This window comes from Brienomyrus brachyistius, chromosome 1 (assembly GCF_023856365.1).
Source record: "Brienomyrus brachyistius isolate T26 chromosome 1, BBRACH_0.4, whole genome shotgun sequence".
Taxonomy (NCBI): domain Eukaryota; kingdom Metazoa; phylum Chordata; class Actinopteri; order Osteoglossiformes; family Mormyridae; genus Brienomyrus; species Brienomyrus brachyistius.
Window position 1 is genome coordinate 39291450 of NC_064533.1, and position 20182 is coordinate 39311631.

General features: G+C 40.1%; 1 protein-coding gene across 1 annotated transcript in view; it reads left to right on the forward strand.

The window, feature by feature from the left end:
* LOC125751272 (protocadherin-8-like) overlaps window positions 1–20182 on the forward strand; it is a 131131-nt gene that overhangs the window by 66294 nt on the left and 44655 nt on the right. The gene's annotated exons all lie outside the window — the stretch shown is intronic.

Here is a 20182-nt window from a genome sequence, read left to right on the forward strand (position 1 = left end):
CTTTCTCCTTAACAAGATATTTTTACCCACAAATCAGCCATTCTGAGTAAATTCTAGATACTGTAGTGTGTACAGGATGGTGGCTGAGATATTTCTGAGATACTGGAATCACTATGTCTGGTACCAACATTCACACCCTGTTCAAACTCACGTAAAATACGTATTTGAGTATTAAATTTAATATCTATGAATTGAGATTGTGGTGACCTGAAATCAGGGTGTTTTATTATCATACTTTAAGGCAAACAGTTTTTCTTTTAATACAAATGGGATCGTTTTGTGTTTATTCGCATGTTGTGTTTGTTCAGAAACACGACACAGATGTAAATATAGCTGCTCCCCAAACTCAAAGGAAAACATAACAAAGACGGGAGGCTGCTCAGCATAATGTTTTATTCATTTTGTACAGTGTTTCTATCTTAATGTGGCAAAGCCCACCGGACACCATGAAAGAGCTGCGTAAACAAGGACTTTGTCACAACAAAACTCTGTGTCTGTGCGCCACAGAAGACAAGCAACATACAAGTGATGTCCTCCAAAAACGTGAGCTATCTGTAAAATCTCAGGCTACACTCTTGGTAAATAGAAGGTCTACTTACAGACTGTCGCTCATCATCTAATCTTGGATTAAGTGATTCTTTGTAAGAACACGTCCGAACCTCAGTTGCCGAAATGTAAGCTGGAGGCAGCTATTTAGGGAGGATTTACCTTCGATGCCCATTTGGAACCTGCCACTACAGCCATAGAAATGAGAAGTGTGTCTCTGTGCTTTTGTTGAAGGAACATGCGGTACTTGTTGAAGGAACATGCGGTACTTGTTGAAGGAACATGCGGTCAGTGCGAAGGATATGTATTGGTGAGAAGGTTTACAGTCCACTGTGTTTTCCCAAAAAAGTACCTTCTAATGAACAGAATGAAAGAACCAGCCTGTTGTCACGATCCGGGAGCGCGGGTAATATGCAAGGGCAGTGCGAGCGAGCAGGAACAGGCAGGCAGGCGGAATACGGGGCAAACTGGGGATTTATTATTTATTAAAGACTATTAAATAGACAGGACTGATCAAAATAACTAGACACGGCTGGGTACGATCAGGGAAGCACACGTGGATAATCAGGGGGTGTGGCACACACAAGGATCTTACAAGCCGGGCATGACAGAACCCCCCCCAAAGGCGCGCTCTTCGGGTGCGCCTCAGGGGAGGCGACGGACGAGACGAGACGAGACCGGGGAACCAGGACCTGAGAAACAAGAAAAAACCCATTAACAAGACACAGGGAACAGGACGGACAGACAGAACTGGCACAAAGACAGGAAATGGGACAGGACCTGACAGGGAACGCGGACAGACAGAGAAGGAAAGGCGACACAGAGGGAACAGGCGGGATATTAAAAACAAATAAATAAATGCATATATTTTTAAATTAGCCCAGTTAATCTGTGTGTCCTGGTTTGATCGGATCTGATGGAACAGCCCATCTGCCTCTCTTCAGTTAATACTGTGATGCTATGATCACAGTCATTGCTGAATTCATGTACTGGATTCAAATATTTCTTAAATGAATTAACTTATTTATTAGAATATTATATATCAAGAAGTTACGTACATGCATATTATAGAAAGCATAATGTTAACTTATCACAAATTAGTTTTGTAAATTTTTTCCAATTAAACTGAGAATCACTGAATTGTTCACATGTTTGAAAACCTTGTTTCGCACAATTATCAAAATCAAGTGAACATACATATACACACTGAGTACTTTACTTCAGAAGTACAAGTACTTTACTTCAGAACTTTAGGCATGCCTAGATCCTCCCCATATTTTACAGGATAATATTCTACAGGATACTTTGCATTGAATGACGGTTTATTACATGACATGGAATGAGTGTTTTTGAGTCTGGATTAATCCCAGTAACACACGTGTAAGAATTTTTGTAGTCTGTAAATGATCAATTATAAAGATAAAGATAAAAAAAAGATAAAGATCACTGGACTGCACTGGGCAAGAAAAAGCAACTGCTAGATGTGACTCCATTGTATTTAAATATGTCCTCTCAGAATAGAAAAGCTGAGTACCAATACGATAACTGCTGACCATTCATTTGCTTATCTGACTTTAAACTTGGTATTCTGGGAATCATAGTAACTGATCTATCTGTTTTACCTCGATTCTTATGTTTGATTCAGGTTAACAGGTTGCTTTTCTCCAGTTTGTGTTTGAAAATACAGAAGCTGTATTGAGAATTAAAAACATTGTATAATGTGATGTTAAGTATCATTGATCTAATAATCATATGCATAAAACCAGTACTGATGATATTTTGAATGAAGACCATTTGCATAAGATATATGTCAAGCGCTATTTAAATCATGATAATTGACAATTTTAGAATTGCCCAGAAGACCTCTGACTGCAAAGCCTTACCCAAAATTAATTTTTAATATCGCTGCTCACCTGAAAACTTATGCACAACGGGAGAGTGAATAACAAATTATATCAGTTCCATCAATGATGATTCTCTCCGGGCCTCTCGCGAGGCGCTTAACGGCACATTTTTAAACTCACAAGTCCGGAGACACCGATCGTATCCTGTAGCACAACAGGGCCTAAGTTGTCTCAACTCACTTGCCAACATACGGTAAAACTTTTCATGTGTTTAATCGATTTGATTTTAATTGAATAAATTTCCATCAGAAATGCTCCCTCAGCAGCGCATAGGACAAATTATTTATATCCAAAGTTCTCCCATTACCAGTTTATCAGAATGTAATCTGCATGGGAAAAGAGGGAAGGGTTTTGTTCATCCAATATGGCATGGTACAGTAGAACAGCGATGGCCGCCTGTCATAAGAAACAGAAACATTATTTATCGTGCAAGATTACTTTCATTTGGTGTCTCTCCGTAATGGCATATCGGATCATGAACTCTCTCCTGGTAATCTGTGCAGCCAAAGTAATTATTTTAGTTTGCGCAACGCTGAAGATATCTCATCTGAAAATGTAATTAATAGGGACACACAACAGCAAGTAATGATTTCGTTAAAGTCTTAGACGTAGAGGAATTCATGACTGAATTTAGCAACATTCTTCTGATTAGAATGGAATCATACATTCATATATTGTTAACACTTAAGCTGGTAGTGAGATGATACCTGATGACATGATGAAACATGAAGGATTAAGGAACATTGTTATGGTTCAGCAGCTTCATGGCCATTTACTGATGCTGCATGTGAAACAGTGAATCTCATAGAGGCTAATTGAATTTGCTTGATGGCTATAAAAACAATTTTATGTATTTCCCTAAAATGCCATTGTGCAAAATTTAAATAAATGACGGCAATTAGTCATAAATTATAATTTTTATTCCCTTATGCATTCCAGAAGAAGTTTGTGTATTAGTATCAGCATTAGACAATTAACTAATTCAGTATTGGGCAATTAACTAACTTAAAAAAAAGAGAACTTATTTAAGGAACTTTATAGTCCAACAGCCACCTTCTAGGGAACAGATTTGGGCTTGTGGGCAGTTTCCTAGAGCAGATTAGCAGATTATGTGTAGAAATCTTTCACACTGGGCTCAGCAAAGTAGAGCTTCCAATATATATATATATATATATATATATATATATATATATATATATATATATATATATATATATATATATATATATATATATATTCTGTTTCTGATGAGTTTCCGGTCACTCAGAGCTGATGCAATCTTCTCAAGCTAAGTAATTATCCAGCTATAATACTAATCTGAAATATTGATTTATTAAAAATATTAGCACATTCAATCAAATGAAGTCATGTGTTCCATTACACGTCTGAAAAAGTATACAGAAATGGTAAATGATTTGGCAAAGCAGTTGGCAGTTTATAGGCTTATGACATGAAATGAAATTAAATGAAACCAATACATTTTTTTTTTTTTGTTAAAAATTGTTGGCCATACATGCATTTGAAAGGAATTTGGTTTAATTTACTCTTGTGGGCTGTTTTCTGTTACAGTGTTAGTATTCATATTTATTTATCTATTATTAATTTCCAAGACAGACAGACAGATAATATCCATCCATCCATTTTCCAAACTGCTTATCTTACTGGGTCGCGGGGGGCCCAGATTCTATCCTGGAAGCAGCGGGCACAAGGCAGGGAACAACCCAGGATGGGGGGCCAGCCCATCGCAGGGCACATTCACACACAATTCACTCACACCTATGGGAAATTTCATAACTCCAATTAGCCTCAGCATGTTTTTGGACTGTGGGGGGAAACCGGAGTACCCAGAGGAAACCCCACGACGACATGGGGAGAACATGCAAACTCCACACACATGTAACCCAGGCAGAGACTCGAACCCGGGTCCCAGAGGTGTGAGGCGACAGTGCTAACCACTGCACCACCATGCCTCCCCGACAGATAATATACAATCATATAATATACAATCAATAGCAATGACATAAGGGAGTATTTCTCAGGACCCTGTGTGATACAGTACACTTTTTAGTTCAATGTGTCTCACAGCAAAACTATTACACTTATGTCCAAGACTTAAAGGCTGATTGTAAAATCTGTTATGAGATAATGTAACTCATTTTATTTGATACTTCAGTCATTTAAATGACATTAAGATGCACACAACCACACATTAGGCTAATGAAGTGACCTTGATGTTTCCTTGGAACATTTAACTAACCCCAAGGTGGTCATTATAATGCTTAATCTATAGTACTTTGGAGTTAACAATGTTTTTTATTTACTGAAGATGCACTTCTGTTGATTTGCTTGAACGGTCCACGGTAGATACACAGCTTTTCATTTACACTAGCTCTCAGAAAAAATGCATTCAACGTTGAAAGGGATGCATAGCTTCCGAGGTTGTTTTTCCTTTGTTACACGGAAAATGTTCTTGTCCCTACTGTAGGATATCAAGGATTCAGGCACTGGGTCAGTGGCTAAGAGGGCAGAAATGTTCCTCTGAGAATAAAAAGCATGGCTGTTATTTTTGTTTATTTTGTGCTGAGCATGAGAAGGTTGTCAGCCAAGACAAATTATGAAAAAAAATTACCAGGCCGACGCTCTGGTTCTGAAGGGTAGGAGATGGATTGGTGCAGGAGGCTCTGCAGAAGATATTTTGGAATAGGGTGTAACAAAAGTCAACACGGCTCTCTGCTGGTAAAAGCATAACCGCAAATGTCAGGTTTTAGATTTGGATTACATTGTGTGTTTTTTCTCGCATTGATTAAATATTTATAGATTTACTAGCAATAAATTTCAAATACTTTGCTTATACTCATAATAAGCAGTTCTAACGTACTGAAACATCATTTTGAGAAACAAGATCAATAAGCAAAAGATTTTCGTAAGAATTAACAAGACATCAGATGTTTGATTTTACAAAACTTTATTATAATTTTAAAAATGGCATGACAAATAGTATAGTATTAAAACACCTATATTTTTTTCATTCTTATTGATACTAATGAAACAGTAGACATGTATTGTTACCAATGTATGACCGTTATAAAGTTCACCTATTTTGTTAGCCCGAAAAATTCAGTGAATGTCTGCTCTTTGTTGTAAATAAACAAAACACTAAGCTATGTACTTGTACCCCAAACGTTTGCCTGGCATAATCAATAAGAAGAAAAAAAGATGGTCCTAAAGTATTAATTCTTCATTTTAATTCTACAAAATGCATGCAGGCTATAAATCATTACAAAAAGACATTTTTGTTGCTTGCAGACCTTTTTAATGCATTTACAGAATAAAATAAAGTTGTATGTATTTTTTCAATGCTTACATCGCAAATCCTGTCTTACAAGTCATTATGAATTGCAGGGTAAAAAGGGGCAAAACTGAAAGAATGAGAAGGAAAAAAGGCGACGTGATAAATGTCAGAAGTTAAGCTCTTGGGATGTGAGGACAAAATAAATAAATAACTGAAGTCCAAGATAAATATCACAAGAACTCATTACGCTAAATGTCTGACAGCTAAAATTCATCAACATAATGAGAGAAAACAAACAAACAGCAAAAATGTCATAAACATTACTAACATCTTCTTAAAGCCTTCGAGGCATTTCCTGTTATGTTGACTCTTCACAATCGTACAACTGCAACTTGTGATGCATAAAAAACAGTCGATAGCTTAATTACCTCAGAAATTTGCATGCCCTGGTATCAAAGAACTTTTTGGAAATTATACCCTTAGTGTATAACACATTTATTGGTGCACTCATAGCAGGCAACTTTATCCATCGAGTGCACACACATATTGCAATTCCCCCAAAGCTTTAGTTAATGTGACCCCATCATCGCAACTAAATCAGCAATCCCCCTCGTTTATGCGTGTGTGATCAATGCGCAATTATGCATCTTCCCTGCGGCAGCTCGGCCATCAAAATTGTTTATGAAGTTCACAATTAATCATGAAAGGATGACATTGAGTCAGAGATGGCTCTGTCCCTTAGAGAACCAGAATGTGCCTGGGAAATGGCTTGGGAATCTAACTCCCTGCTTTATGACATTCATTTAAATGGAAGTTGCATTTTTACCATGAAAGTTTTATAACAGTTAGAATCATTGGCATTGCTCCTAACACATTTGAATATACTATTCCACGGAAAACTATTATCCATCCACCTGCAGTGCCCCCTAATTTGGGTAAATAAATGGGTGGTGCCCCGGGTTCCCTACCTAATCACAATGTGTGTCTCTGTCAGTTACTAAACAGCATTACATTTGAATTAACCCCTTTAGTTGTTTCCCCAGACAGAAAGAGAATATACAGTGTGTGTGTTTGTGTGTGTGTGTGTGTGTGTGTGTGTGTGTGTATATATATATATATATATATATATATATATACAGTACAGGCCAAAAGTTTGGACACACCTTCTCATTCAATGTGTTGTCTTTATTTTCATGACCATTTACATTGGTAGAGTCTCATTGAAGGCATCAAAACTATGAATGAACACATGTGGAGTTATGTACTGAACAAAAAAAGGTGACATAACTGAAAACATGTTTTATATTCTAGTTTCTTCAAAATAGCCACCCTTTACTCTGATTACTGCTCTGCACACTCTTGGCATTCTCTCGGTGAGCTTCAAGAGGTAGTCACCTGAAATGGTTTTCCAACAGTCTTGAAGGAGTTCCCAGAGGTGTTTAGCAAGTGTGCAAAGCAGTAATCAGAGCAAAGGGTGGCTATTTTGAAGTAAGGGTACTATACGTCCAGGTTTCCCTGAACGTGAATTTTTGGTTTACAGGTTGGACAGGGAAAACTCATTAATACTTATAAATTTTAACTTAGCGTTTTGTGACTTGTATACATGAAAAAGACTTGTATACATGTATATTGTGTCAACTATGTGTAGATTGTAAATGAGAGTTTACTGTAAAGGTCCCATATGTCCAAGTTTCCCTGGATGCCAATTTTTGTTCTACAGGGTGGTTAAGGAAAATGCATTCATATTCATGAGAGAAGCGCTACCTGATTGGCCAGTGAATATGAAAACTCATTAATACTCTAATCCCTGGGCACATCTTTTTCGTCTAACCAAATATGTTAACCCTATGAACCTTGCTTTGTGTATTGGGGCACAGTCATGCTGGAACAGAAAAAGGTCTTCCCCAAACTGTTCCTGCAAAGTTGGGAAGCACTGAATTGTCCAAAACGTCTTAGTATGCTGAAACATTAAGAGTTCCTTTTCACTGGAACTAAGGGACTTAGGCCACGCCCTGAAAAAAAGACCCTATTCCATTACGGTGCTACGGTGGCACTGAAGTTCAAAACTCAAAAAAAGAGAAAAAAACAGAAAAACAAAAAACGTGAAAACAAAAATTGGCAGTTCGCACATGCAAAACTCAAGCACACAAAAAGAAAACACAGAAAAACAAAAACGAGCATTCCTGAGGTACAAACCCAGCCAGTAAATTACGGAAATATGTCATCAGCTACTCAGTCTTTGGTATCTCTGAAATTTCCAGACTTGAGGAATGAAAGCTATCATACTAAATCTCATCTCTGGATGATCCCCGGTCATGGGACCTCGCAATCCAGAGCCGGGACATCCTGGTGGGGATGTCCCTCGAGGGGATGCCTTGGGGGGGTCTGTCGAGGGGGACTGCCTAGTCCTCAACAGTAGCAGCCTCCCCAAGGATGCGGCGATGAAGACGCTGGAGAGAATGCTGCGAAGGCTCCCTGGAGCTGCGTTGCCAGTTGGGCGGCCTCAGGAGCCTCGCATGCCGTCTGGTCCTCCATCACCCTCCAGAAGAGACCATGGAGAGTGAAATACGTCCCAGCTAGGTACGTCACGGCGGGCGCCTGTGTAATTGGGTCGGGGATCTCTGGAACAGGCTGGTCTGGCACTGATAGGACAGGCAGATCCGGCACGTTGGCAAGCGCCGCCAGGGTTGGTGCCGTGAAAGCGGGTGCTGCCCCTTTAAAAGCCCTGGGGATCCGGGGAATGGCGTTCCAGACGGCTCTAGACCCCTTAAAACTTAAGACCCCTGTGAAGTGGTACGCGACCAGTGGCGGGGGCTGCTCAGCGGCGGCGGCAACATCAGGGGCGAGCCTCATCGGTTTCCGGACCAGAAGGGGTTCCTACAGATACTGAGCCGCAATCGACGCCGCGGAGAGAGAGCAGGTTCCCAGGAAGATCGTCGACTCTTCTTCCAGTTGTCACTCTCTCCGCTTCTTTCTGCATCTCCGGCGTGTGGCTACCAGCGGAGACAGCAGGTCGGCTACCTCCTCCCTCAGCAGTGGGTCCAGGTAGCTCCGCCTCTCCGTAATCCAGTCCCGAAGCCGCTGGAGGCATCCCCACCAGGATGTCCCGGCTCTGGATTGCGAGGTCCCACGCCCGGGGATCATCCTGGACGTCGGGCTAGGCGATCCAGTACAGCACCTCCTCAACTAGACCGAGGTAACCTTCCTCGGTCACGGGGGATGCTTTCTTTGGGAGACTTGTCATTCTGTCAGGTGCGGGTTTGGACAGGCAAGCAGGAAGCGGGGAAGGATGAGGCAGGTAAGCAGGATTACGGGAAAATGAGGGTTTAATAAGGGAATGGGAAGACAGGGCAGACGGCAACAAACCAACATTAACTAACATTACTAACGTCAAGGACAAGTCTGGGGAAGATGGATTCAGACGCGGACTAAATACACAATACAAGCCACCATTGTGCACTTCTCTAAGGCGTCTGCCCATGAGCAGTTCAGCAGGACTGTGACCGTTAAAGTGGTGTTGCTTGATATGCCAGGTTTTTGACCATTCTGACTGCTCTTTCAGCCTCTCCGTCACTCTGAGGATATCTTGGGCTTGATCTGACATGTTTAAATGCCCATGTCCTTGCAAAGTAGCTGAAAAGGTCTGAAGAAAACTGGGGTCCATTGTCATTTTGCACTATTGAAGGAATCCCATGTCGAGCAAAAATTGATTTAAGGCGGTCTATAACTGCTGCTGATGTTGTTCCTGATAATTTCCCTATCTTAATAAAACGGGAGAAATAATCAATCACTAAAAGATACTGATGGCTGTTTCACTCAAACAAATCTGTGCCTACAACCTCCGGAAATTCAGAGGATATCAATGGCTCTTTGTGGTTGACTCTTTCTCTCAACTAGGGAGTTTAGTTGAGTACTTAGTCCTGGCCACCAAACTGATTGTTTGCATTCATGGCATTTAACAATACTGAGGTGACCTAGATGCAGTTTCTGTAGTATGTCTGGTTGTAGCGCTTTAGGTATAACCAGTCTTTTGTTTCTGAGTATTAGACCCTGTTCCACAGTCAGCTCTCCAGCAAACGGCATATATTGTTGGAACCTACCACCTCTCAATATTCTGTCTGGCCAGCCTTCACGACTCCATCTCCTGACTTCTCTCACTGACTCGGTCTTGATGTTCTAGTATTTCCTGCAGTCTCTTTTCTGAGGCAGATAAGCTGTTCATGACCATATTCATGTACAGATTGAGATCTGTTTCTAGACAAGTGTCTAGCTTTCCTTTTTCAGGTGCTTTCGACAGCACATCTGCGGAAGCCATGTTTTTGGCTACACGAGAGATGGTATATCTGTATCACATCAACTTCATTCGCAGCTTTTGAATTCTTGGGGGCAGCTTGTCCAGGTATTTTGAACCTAACAGGGGTACAAGGAGTTTGTGGTTAGTTTCTATGTGAAAGTCTATACCTACCACAAGGTCGGAGAAGCGTTGCCCATGTGATGGCTAGGGCCTCCTTCTGGATTTGGGCATATTTTCTTTCTGTTTTACTGAGAGCCCGTGAAGCGTATGCTACTGGCTTCAGTGCATGGTCCTCTTGCCCCAGCAGTAAGACAGATCCCAGTGCATACAAGGATGAGTCAGTAGACACGACCGTATATGTTTCTCTATTGTACAGTGCCATGACAGGTGTGGTGCTAAGCTCACACTTGATGTTGTCAAATGCCTGCTCCTGGGCATGTCCCCATGTCCACACGTTTCTTGCCCGCAAAAGTCCGCGTAACCACTGTGTTTTCTCTGCTAGTTTAGGTATGTATTTCCTGATGTGATTCACCATCCCTGGGAACCGTGTATCGCCGCTGATCTCTTGGCTCTTCCATAGAGGTCACTGCTTTCAATTTATTTGGTTCGGCTCGGACTCCCTGGGAATCAATAACTTGACCTAGGAATTTCACCAAATCTTTGAAGGATTCACATTTTCCAGGTTTCAGTGTGATTTTTTGCTAGTCTTTACAATACATTCCAAAGACGAATCTTGTGAGCCTACAGTGTCTCTGCGTATACCAGCACGTCATCCATCTGGCAAACGACGCCTTCTAAGCCCTCCAAGATACAGGACATTCGTCGTTGGAAGTGCTCTGGTGCTGATGAAATGCCGAAACATAAACGGTTAAAGCAGTTCCTCCCCAATGGAGTAAGCTGTCCGCAGTCTGGAATCTTCCGAGAGGGGGATTTGCCAATATCCTGAATTAGCGTCTAATTTTGAGAAGACTTTCGCTCCTTCTAGCTGACCAGGAGTATATTCTACTGAGGGCAGCATGTGTTTTTCTCTCTGCACCGATGATTCAGCTTTGTCAAGTCCACACATATACGAACCTCATTATTTGGTTTCGGAACTGGCACCATGCTAGCACACCAGTTTGTGGGCTCTTTGACTTTTTAAATGATGCCCTGATCTTCCATGCGCCTCAGTCCCTGCTTGACTTTAGACATGAGTGGCAGTGGAATGCGTATTGGAATTGATAGAGAGTGTGGTTTTGCATCTGGTTCAAGCTTTATCTTGTACTCCCCCTGCAATTTTCCCAACCCACTAAATAACTTTGGGAACTGTTCAATCACAGTCTCAGGACAAAATGTGCCGTCAACTCTAGTGATAAGTTCTAGTGCTACACTTGCAGTGCAACCTACAGTAGTGGTCCTGACTGCAGTCCTGATGCCACATACACATACTCCACACTGGTGTTATTTCGGCGACTGCCTCTAAGTGTGGCAGTGAACTTCACTTTCACTGCGAGATGGTTCATACCTGCCGCATATAAGGCTTTATCGGTTCTCTGCAATGGTGGTAATGCTTTACATGCAGTAAACTCTGATTATGGGATAACTGTTACATCAGCTCCTGTACCTATTTTCAGCTGTGTTCTGTGATTATTTATTTTTACTTCAGTAATCCACTCATTTTCTGTACTGTCCGAGTTGATTAATCACAAAAAAGCAGTGTCATCCTCATCTATTGGCGCTTCTGACATGATCTCTATTGCAGTCACCCTTCTGTTCCAACACACCCTCGTGAAGTGTCCCTTCTTGCGACATTTATTACAAATTTTGTCTCACGCCAAACATTATTGCTTTACATGAGCTGGTGCTCTCCTACATCTGTGACATGCATTGCTTAGAAAAATATATATTTCTTCTTAGCTTGCATGCGTATTTTCTCTAGTGTTTTTGCATATGCCTTCTGGTGGAGCTGGACACAATCTACGTTTGCATCTAATTTAAAGTTAGTTTTCATAAGCTCCTGCTGCTTCTTCACTTTGTCATGCGCGTGTAACCACTCTGTCGAGTGTTAATTCAGCATCCATCTGAAGTTGCACCGACAGCTTTTTGTCTCATAGGCTCACTATAAGTCTGTCACATATCATCTCGTCGTGTAAAGTTCCATAGCTGCAGTATTCCACTGAACAGTACAGTGCAGTGATAAAATTATGTACTGTCTCTCTGCTTTCTTGATACCTTTGGTTGAACTCCGCACATTCGAAAATCACATTTCTGCTAACTACGAAGTAGTTTTCGAGTCGGTTCATCACAACTGCATAATCGGCCTGCTGCACTGCCGTTAATGCAAGCGATGTTATAACGTCTTTGGTACCCTCTCCCATAGTGTATACATGTATTAACCCTCTGGAGTTGACAGCATCATCGGTGATGCCGCGTATCTTTCTTGTGTATTTCAGTTCATAGCTCGCTGACATATTATTGCAGGAACATGCAAAAAACACTGCCTGAATCCGTAATCTGTCTTCTTTTCAAAGCGTCCATTGTGGGAAGTATTAAAGTTTTTAGAATTATGTTAAATCGGCAAAAAATAAACCAAGTCACCTTACTTTTTCTAAATAGTCACATTAACGCATATTCGAATCGCATTCGCATGGTAATTTTATGAGCAACGCAATGGTGAAACGCCATCCAGATATGTGGGATCCAAACAAACTGCCATGTGTGACCATGCCCCAGTCAGTGCAAGTGTGTTCCCTAGCCCTGGACCCCAGAGGGTTCAGGTGTTTACCTGGTTTTCATCCAGCTGTTCTTCCAGCCCCGATGCTATCCGGTATCTCTCAAACCTTTTTTTCTACTTAGGTCATTCCTCTGGCTTAGAGATGTCAAACTTTGGTGGTGGAGGGATCTAAAGCCGCCCCATATTGTTCTTCCATTCTTCCAACAGACTTGCTCTCAGTTTTCCAGATTAGCTCAGGAGTCCCGCGTGTCAATCTGTTTCAAGTTCTTACAAACTCTCTCTAATGGTCTCTATCCCTTTCTATCCCACTTCTGACACCATGTTGTTGCATGGGACGGATCAAATAAAGGACTCAGATGAGACGGCTAAACTTGAAGTGGAGCTTTACTGCACCGTGCTTCATGTTAGCAGTACATGCAAGTAACATACAACTTCCGATCCGACAGGGCCGATATTCACTCAATCACCACCAATTACTCAATAACACAACAACTATCGAGCTAAAAATGCAATAATAATCTAAATGTGTTGATAAAACCATAATAAAATACTGGTTATACTATCCAGCTAAATGTGAACGTTTAATTTAATGTAATTAATAAAACATTGTTTTTTAAAAACATTCCTTAATGTATTTATAATCAATAAAACATGGGGCTGTTCCATGAAGCGAGCTTATAAAATTGAGGATTATTTGTAATAGCCTCGCTTGAGTTAGCCTAACAGTTCACTTCAGGCTCATTGAGTTCCACGAACAAAATTCAGGTGTATTTAATCTCCGCTAATTCAAGCCAAGCTTGATAAGCGAGACTCGTGCGCGTCCACGCGATATAAAAGGCAGCCTTGTTAATCGATGCTGGATAAGTAAGAATGGAAGCAAAGGAAAGAGCTGCGTTTTTTCCCAGGTGGAGCAAGAATTATTATTACAAGCCTATGAGGACTACAAAGATATAATAACTAGAAAGGGGAACACGATCTGTATTATCAAAGCTCGTGAGGCTGCATGGCAGAAAATAGCTGACAGGTTAAATGCGTAAGAACATGATTTAAGTAATCTTTGTGTTAAGGATGTAAAAATATTTAACAACTAAATGAGAACAGTTTCAAGCCTTCAAAATATATAGTCATTAATATTTCCTATTACATATGCATTGTGTTACCAGTTGTAAGGTACTTTAAGGTTATTTTAACACATTGATAAACAGGACAGCATGTTAATTATATGTGTCCATCTTGGATAAAAAGTGATATGCAATTGTAATTATTACTGTAATAATGCTTGGTTTCAGGAGCAACATGAGTGGAACGAATAGGTCCGGGCAGCAAGTGAAGATTAAATACAAAAATATTCTTCAGAATGGTAAAAAGTAAATCTAATTAGAACTACATTTTTAAAGAATTAATTTAAAACCCACTTTGAAGACTCGCGAAAAATTCTGTCATCATGTACTGATCCTGGCTATTTTGCCACAATGTTTGAAATGTTCAGCAGTGCATACCATCTGAAACATTTTAGGAAATGGTAATGACATACATTGATATTGTTGGACAACTGCACATTCACCTCGTATATAAATGTGAGGTAATATCAGTACTTACCTGTACATTAATACTGTGATATGATATGCAGTTTATGTAATCAAGCTCTGTTGGACCTGCTGGAGCCTTTATCCTCACGTGTGTACAGTCAATGGCTCCAATGACGTTAGGAAAGCCTGACAAATTAAATTCAGTTACTTATCGGGTAATTATTTATGTGTTGTAAATGAGTAGATGTTTAAAGATTCAGCACCATTAATTCCAAAGAAAGTTTCCTTAATGGCAAGAATTCCTTCTGTGGCCAGGAAAGGTAATGAATATATTTAAAAAGGACTTTAACGCAACGTAAACCTTCCTGATTTCACGGCACACCGTAGCTTTGCTTAAATGTTCAGCATCCCCCGCACTGTACAGAAATGAACCACTGGCAAAGTAACGCAAAGCGATACACAAAGACTGTGCAACTGTAAAGGCTTTAGAGCGATGTGTGTTTTTAGAAATGTAAGGTTCCAATAACTGACACAAATATGCAATACTGCGTCTACTAAATCTATAGCGCCCGTATAAATAATCATCCGGAAAATGCAACTGATCTATCCTGGGCCAAAGTACTTGTGGAACCTGTTGCCTTAAAGCTCTACGAATGAGCCGTGCTCCCTCATCAACTGGATTATGAATAAACGAGCACGCCATGGTTATTCATGTAAAAGTCTTCAATGCACTCCTTGTCATTTTAAACTTTCTGAGTAATTGGAATCATCTGCATGTAATCTGTAATAATTTTATATTGGAGGGTCCATGTGTGTGAGTGAGGGAGAGAGAGAGTGAGAACAGCATCAGAATAATCCCAGCCCCGCAGAATGTCTTGCTGTGACATCACACGGCTTGTCCAATCATATTCATCAAGCTAAACTAAGCTTCACAGCTAACTTGCCGCGGAGCAGGCTTGTCCAAAAGCATATGTTGACATAGTAACTAAGCGGAGCTTCAGGTTAGCCTCGTTCGTGGAACCGAATTTGGAAAAATTAAGCTGGGATTGTCGAAATAAGCCTGGCTTTTGAGGTTAGCTCGCTTCGTGGAACAGCCCCCATGTGGCTATGGAGATAAATATACAGACGTAATCGATAAAACATACCACTATAGTCCAATAATCTAATAAAACACATCTGTCATTCCTAAAGCCTTCTACTAACTATAGAGAAACTGAAGACGGAGTAGCTGATCTCGCAGGGCTAATCCCATAAGTAACTAAAATCAGGACCACTCGTTTTTTTTTTTATGTTTGTTTGTTTTTTTTGCATTTTGCGTTTTTATTTTCATGTTTTTGTGTTTCCTTTTTGTTATCCCTCCTTCACCCAACTTTGCAGTTGGTACAATGCAGTCAGGTAGGTAACATTCTCCTGGCATCTGGCAGATCACATGATTCGTCACTTTACTCAATACATTTCCACTGCTGCAGAGTCCAATGCTTGGGTGATGTGGAGCTGCCATGCAGCTAGTCGACCCCAGAAGCCCGTCCTATGAAGCCGTTGATGTATAGTTTTAGTGCTGGGGTTAAAGCCAGAGGAAGTTTGGAACTTTGCCAGTTATTGAGTGTTGGCCAGTTATATGCACTATGAACCTCAGCACGTGACGACCCTGCTTTGTTACCTTACATGTATGTGGTTACAGAGTGTCTGTTGTTCCTAAATGCTTCCACTTTGCAATAATACCACTTACAGTTGACTGCGAAATATCTTGTAGGGAAAAAATTTGACAAACTGACTTATTGCAAAGGTGGCATTCTATGACAGCACCATGCTTGAATTCACTGAGCTCTTCAGAACTACCCATTCTTTTACAAACGTTTTGAAAACCTGACTGCATGGCTAGTTGTGTGACTTTATACACCTGTGGCAATGGGTCTGAATGAAACACCTAAATTCAATAATTAAGAGGTGTGTCCTAATACTTTTGTCAATATAGTGTATTTTAAGTAATCTGAAGTATGTGCATGGACAATTCTCATTACTGATGTTTCAGTCTTCAAAGATTAATGAATAAGCCGTCGCCACATATCTGCAAGGATACGTAGACAATGGCGCCTGAACGCACTTTCACCGGTTAAAAGGATTATTAATGGATTATTAATGTGTATTAAACAGCACATCTAAGCCTGGTTTTAAAACTGTGAGAATAGCTGAACAAACCTTGTGTGACAGTCATTCTCACCAATCAGAAGTGCTGTGCTCCTCACGTGCCAGTCATGCTCACCAATCAGAAGAGGCCCAAAATCCATCGAGTGCTGTTTGGCACTTAAAATGTGCATTAAAATGTGTGCAAAAATGCAACCACTTTAGCCTGTTTGGGTCGCTAGCTACTTTTTTGGGGGAATAAAATGATGATAAAGCACTTTTGCCTTAAATTGATAGTAAATTGTTGCGGACAAAGAATACACGGTATAATCTGGGATCAGCATCCACACCAAGTCATATGACCATCGTCATCAGTTAACTTTGTTTAGAAACAAAGTCCATTTTAACCTTAAATCTGACACATTTTCTGGCTAAGCAAGATCCAGCTCCATGACACAGGCCTCCGGACATGGTTGCGGGAGGAAAACTGCCATTATTACTTTTGCTTGCATAAGTTAAACTGATGATGATAACACGTAGGATGTGGCGTTTGAAAGATTCATAAGGGGGACGACAATATTATATGAAATTATAAATTTCACTGCGAGCCATTTACTTTATTAATCCATCATATTAAATAATGTTTCTATTTCAGTTTCTCACTAGGCTGACTAAGTTTTAGAGTTGGAAACCTTCCGGTTTTATACTTTTATTCTGGTTCTCCGATTTGCCTTGCTCTTCTGGTGTAGATTACCTTTACTTGACCAGCTTATTTCTAACTGGCAGCCCATCTGCCATTAAAAGCGTATCATGTCACCATAAGGTGTCACATAAAGCACGATGCTTGTGTGAAACTTCCAGGACGTCAGCTTGCAGAGGACAGCTACATTGCACAGAATTTCAGGCCTGGTTTTGAATAAATGTCATCTCAGCAGGTCTTCACCTTCTGTTTTTCTTCTTGTGTGTATTTTTGCATGTGAGGGAGAAAAAGAGTGTTTTACCTTGTTTTTACTCTTCAATATAATGGCATCCAGCAATGCTAAGAGCTGCTGTGAGAGCCGTCTTTGTTTAGGAATGTCATTCTCTGGCGCAATTATATACTTTTCACCTGTATTTACATTTACTCTAATAATGGCAAGGTACTAACATAAATATTTACATCTGACAGCATGTCATGGGTTTCAGGCTCATAAACATGTGGTTAACTACAGTTAAGTCCTTTGCTCTCTCTCTCTCTCTCTCTCTCTCTCTCTTTTGCTGAATGATAATCTGCAGGTTTGCAGTATGTAAGTGCTTTTAAACACCTGTACTTCCGCTATACATGGGGCTCTTCCTTTCATTTCACCATCTACCATCCTCCTCACACAAAATGTTACGCAATAACATAAAAAAACTGAATCAATGATAACGCCAATACTATTCATATCCAGTGGTTGAGATCGTGCTCTAAGCACAACTAAAAGCCTCCAAATTGTAAACAGCTGTATCACAGTAGGAAACACAGAATCCAGCAATACAGGTGGAATATGTTTAACCATCCTTCAGAAAGTCCTATGCATTAGGGAATAGGACCCTCGGGGTTCTATGCAGGTATGTAGGTAAATACAGGAGGAAATCATCTATCAGAAATTCCCATTATTTCATACTCCTGAATATTTTGAGCCTTTTCTTCAAAATTTAATGAGTAATAAAATCTTTCTTGAGATACAATATGCTACTTAGTTTTCTAGGTCATTCCTCAGAGAGTGCCTTTGATCACTGCTCACTTTATTGGGTGGAAATTAATGATTTAGGAAACAAAATGCATGCAGAACACATGAAAAAGACATAAAAAGGTGAAATATTTCATGCATATTAAAATTATTTTTAATGCCTCCAAAATTAGAGACCAATGCAAAGTCAAAATAAAGTGAAAACCATAAATGCATTTTTTAGCATCATTTAAGAAATATTTCAAATGTTTTAAACATGTGCATGATGAAAAGAAAGCCTTTCGTTTATTCTATGAAACCTAGGGCACGACACAGGGGGCACCGTGGACAGGGTGCCAGGCCATTGCAGGGCACACATTCACACCCCATAGACAATTTTGGAAAAACGAGGATGGATACCATAACTGTGTCTAGTTGAACAGTGACAAGGAACTGAATTATGTGTAAGAAAAGCCACACAGAGAGAAATAATGCAGGCTCTATACACATAAAGCCAGTGTGAGAATCACGCACGTGACAGAAGAGCTGTGAGGCTCTTGCAATACTAAGTGCTTAAAATAGATTGGGAAACACTCAATGCATAAAATACATTGTTAAATGTTAAGTCATAAAAGGAGATATAGTGGGTGGCAAACAATTCATACGTGAAGAATGAAGTGAAAGACAAAAGTAGAAAAAAAAGACAGAGAAAGAAAATAATAAAAAGAAAAAAAACGAAAGACTTGGTTGTGGCTCATTCATTGCAAAGCCATGGCAATGGGAGGGGAACGAACCATGTTACTGGTGACGACCTTTACAAGATGCTGGTGGGCAGGTGGCAGGCTTCCAACAGTGGCCTGCCAAAAAAATTCAATCTATGCCCTGTGTAATGACCTGGAATTTCAACTCTCCCTCATCCATTGACTTATATCCTTTCCACTCTATCACCTTCTCCTCAGCACCTATTCATTATTGCATCCCATTTTAGTGGAAGGACACCAGATCATGCTTTGTGGTAAATGATAAAACCACCAAGTTTTTTTTTTTTTTAAAAAAAAACAAGTGAAAAATATCCAGGTAAGGAACAGCATGAAGGCAGGTAAAGAATAAAGCTAACCTTCTCTCCTACCCTCTTCTCCGTGGGTATGCACTACACACTCTCCATGAAGCTGTCTTTGCAGAAGTCACAACCAGGCCAATGTCTTTGATTACAATTTAACAATTTTGAGGAAAGCAATCCCATCATTGCTATCTCAGGAAGAGCAATATAGAGAAGACCTCCAGGTGATGGAAGCTGTCCCACAACACTGACATGGTTTCACTGGTATTGCAGGTTTCTCTGGTTGACCCTGATGGTGAGAGTAGTGTCACAGCCTGGTCCACAACTGAATTTCTATTAATAAAAAAACAAATGGAGAAACAGAAGAGCATCTGCATTTTCTGAAATCATCTCCATTGATACTCTGAACTTCTATCCATAAGCCTGTGCTTTTCACAGCAGCCACATTTCGTAAATCAGTCATATTATGCATATTCTGAAGCCAAAATACACCAGCAATTTTTTTTTATTATTCTTTTTATTTTCCTGGTTTACAGCACTGTTGTCACTTTCAAACTGTGAATTAGGTATATTTTTCAATATGCTCAGTCAAAATGAACAGATTGTTTACATTGTTATTGCCTTTTGTGGCTTGCTACAAAAAAATGGGAGTAAAACATAACTTTTCAGGAGGATTTACGTCCATTTATTTCATACACTGCTGGTATCAGACTGGAAGTAGGCACACCTGTTCTCTCATCTAAAGCTGTCATCTAGAGGGACTGATTGGATGATGGCGCTTAAATGTTCTCACCATTATCCACCCTCTCTTTTTTGATAATAGTTCAGTGTAAATTGGAGCATTTATCAAAAACACTTTGCAGAACTGCATGTATTTCATAAATTAAGCTGCTGAATGATGGCATCTTTAATGGAGTGTTTTAAAGTCTCACTGTGAAAGTTTTTCAGTGTCTCATTTAATGTGAATAAAATCAATTATTCAGGGGCAACTTTTTGTTTTATTTATTTCTGTCGCTACACAACTTTACA